The sequence below is a fragment of the Salmo salar genome, unplaced genomic scaffold (assembly GCF_905237065.1).
Source record: "Salmo salar unplaced genomic scaffold, Ssal_v3.1, whole genome shotgun sequence".
Classification (NCBI taxonomy): Eukaryota; Metazoa; Chordata; class Actinopteri; order Salmoniformes; family Salmonidae; genus Salmo; species Salmo salar.
The window spans coordinates 16,854-20,674 of record NW_025547409.1 but is presented as its reverse complement, the minus strand read 5'-3'; positions in this window follow the sequence as shown (position 1 = coordinate 20,674).

Below are 3,821 nucleotides of genomic sequence, written 5' to 3'. Positions count from 1 at the left end.
TATCCTCACCCCCGGGATAACTGAATAGAAATATCCTCACCCCGGGATGAACTGAATAGAAATATCTACCCCGGGATAACTGAATAGAAATATCCTCACCCCGGGATAACTCTGAATAGAAATATCCTCACCCCGGGGATAACTGAATTGAAATAAACATCCTCACCCCGGGATAACTGGAATAGAAATATCCTCACCCCGGGATAACTGAATAAATATCCTCACCCCCCGGATAACTGGATATAAATATCTTACCCCGGGATAACTGGATATAAATATCCTCACCCCGGGATAACTGGACAGAAATAACCACCCCCGGGATAACTGAATAGAAATATCCTCACCCCCTCGGGATAAACTTCGATAGAAATATCCCCTCACCCCGGGATAACGGAATAAAAACTCCCCCTCCCGGGATAACTCGAATAGAAATATCCTCACCCCCGGGGATAACTGAATAGAAATATCACTCACCCCCGGGATAACTGAATAGAAATATCCTCACCCCCGGGATAACTGAATGAAATATCCCCACCCGTGGGATAACTGGATATAAATATCCTCACCCCCGGGATAACTGAATAAAACTCCCCTCCCGGGATAACTGGATAATAAATATCCTCACCCCGCCGGATAATTGAATAGGAAATACTCCTCACCCCCGGGATAACTGAATAGAAATATCCTCACCCCCAGGATAACTGAATAGAAATATCCTCACCCCGGGATAACTGAATAGAAAACCCCCCTCCCGAATAACTGGATATAAATATCCTCACCCCGGGATAACTGAATAGAAATATCCTCACCCCCGGGATAACTGAACAGAAATATCCTCACCCCCCGGGATAACTGAATAGAAATATCCTCACCCCCGGGGATAACTGAATAGAAATATCCTCACCCCGGGATAACTGGATATAAATATCCTCACCCCGGGATAACTGAATAGAAATATCCTCACCCCCCGGGGATAACTGGGATATAAATATCCCCACCGCCGGGATAACTGGATATAAATAACCTCACCCCGGGATAACTGGATATAAATAACCTCACCCCCCGGGATCACTGGACAAAATATCCTCACCCCCGGATAACTGGACAGAAAATATCCTAACCCCGGGCTAATCAACAGAAATATCCTCACCCCGGGCTAATCAACTAGAAATATCCTCACCCCGGGCTAATCAACTAGAAATATCCTCACCCCGGGGATAACTGGATATAAATAACCTCACCCCCTGGGATAACTGGATGTAAATAACCTCACCCCGGGGTCGATAACTGGATATAAATAACCTCACCCCTGGGATAATTGCAAACAAGGATTAAGTGTCTAGTGGAGAGACTGGAGAGTGGGAAATACTTTTACATTAAACACCTCTTCATCAATGGAAACGGAAGACGGCAACAACTACAAAGTGGTGCATAAAGCAATGTAATATGAAGAATAGCCACAATTCCCTGGACATGAGGAATACAGAGTTATGAGAAGCACTCTATACATTACATCTATATCAACAACAATTCAGTACATTACAACCTCTATACATTTTACACTTAAATCAACAACATTCAATACATCTAAAACCTTTGACCGTAGTGTAGAACACCTACTCATTCAAGGGTTTTTCTTTATTTTACTGACTATTTTCTACATTATAGAATAATAGTGAAGACGTCAAAACTATGAAATAACACATATGGAATCATGTAGTAACAACCTTTGCCTTGATGATAGCTTTGCACACTTGGCATTCTCTCAACCAGCTTCATGAGGTAGTCACCTGGAATGCATTTCAATTAACAGGTGTGCCTTCCTAAAAGTTAATTTGTGGAATTTCTTTCCTTCTTAATGCGTTTGAGCCAATCAGTTGTGTTGTGACAAGGTAGGGTGGTATACAGAAGATAGCCCTATTTGGTAAAAGACCAAGTCCATATTATGGCAAGAACAGCTCAAATAAACAAAGAGAAACAACAGTCCATTATTACTTTAAGACATGAAGGTCAGTCAATCCAGGAAATGTGAAGAACTTTTCTTCAAATGCGGTAGCAAAACCCATCAAGCGCTATGATGAAACTGGCTCTCATGAGGACCGCCACAGGAAAGGAAGACCCAGAGTTCCCTCTGCTGCAGAGGATAAGTTCATTAGAGTTAACTGCACCTCAGAATGCAGCCCAAATTAAAGTAACAGACACATCTCAACATCAACTGTTCAGAGGAGACTGTGTGAATCAGGCCTTCATGGTCAAATTGCTGCAAAGAAACTACTACTAGAGGACACCAATAAGAAGAAGAGACTTGCTTGGGCCAAGAAACACGAGCAATGGACATTAGACTGGTGGAAATTTGGCCTTTGGTCTGGAGACCAAATTGGAGATTTTTGGTTCCAACCACCACGTCTTTGTGAGATGATCTCCGCATGTGTATTTCCCCCTGTGAAGCATGGAGGAGGGAGGTGTGATGGTGTGGGGTTTTTGCTGGTGATTTAATTCGAATTCAAGGCACACTTAACCAGCATGGTTAACAGCGATGCGCCATCCCATCTGGTTTGGGTTTAGTGGGACTATCATTTATTTTTCAACAGGACAATGACCCAAAAACACCTCCAGGCTGTCTAAGGGCTATTTGACCAAGGAGAGTGATGGAGTGCTGCATCAGATGACCTGGCCTCCACAATCATCTGACCTCAACCAAATTGAGATGGTTTGGGATGAGTTGGATCGCAGAGTGAAGGAAAAGCAGCCAACAAGTGCTCAGCATATGTGGGAACTCCTTCAAGACTGTTGGAAAAGCATTCTAGGTGAAGCTGATTGAAAGAATGCCAAGAGTGTGCAAATCTGTCATCAAGGCAAAGGGTGGCTACTTTGAAGAATTTGAAATATAAAATCTATTTTGATTTGTTTAACACTTTTTTGGTTACTACGTGATTCCATGTGTTACTTCATAGTTTTATAATTCTTCACTACTATTCTACAATGTAGAAAATAGTAAAAAGAAAAACCCTTGAATGAATAGGTGTTGTAAAACTGTTGACTGGTAGTGTATATATGCAACATTAAATACATTACAACACTATACATTACATCTATATCAGCAACATTCACCACATTACATCTACAGTTGAAGTCGGAAGTTTACATACACCTTAGCCAAATACATTTAAACTCAGGTTTTTCACAATTTCTGACATTTAATCCTAGTAAAAATTCCTTGTCTTAGGTCAGTTAGGATCACCACTTTATTTTAAGAATGTGAAATGTCAGAATAATAGCAGAGAGAATGATTTATTTCAGCTTTTATTTCTTTCATCACATTTCCAGTGGGTCAGAAGTTTACATACACTCAATTAGTATTTGGTAGCATTGCCTTTAAATTGTTTAACTTGGGTCAAACATTTCAGGTAGCCTTCCACAAGCTTCCCACAATAAGTTGGGTGAATTTTGGCCCATTCCTCCTGACAGCTGGTGTAACTGGAGTCAGGTTTGTAGGCCTCCTTGCTCACACACGCTTTTTTTCAGTTCTGCCCACAAATGTTCTATAGGATTGAGGTCAGGGCTTTGTGATGGCCACTCCAATACCTTAACATTTTGCCACAACTTTGGAAGTATACTTGGGGTCATTGTCCATTTGGAAGACCCATTAATCACCAAGCTTTAACTTCCTGACGTCTTGAGATTTTGCTTCAATATATCCACATAAATTTCCTGCCTCATGATGCCATCTATTTTGTAAAGTGCACCAGTCCCTCCTGCAACAAACCCCCACAACATGATGCTGCCACCCCTGTATTTCACGGTTGGGATGGTGTTCTTCG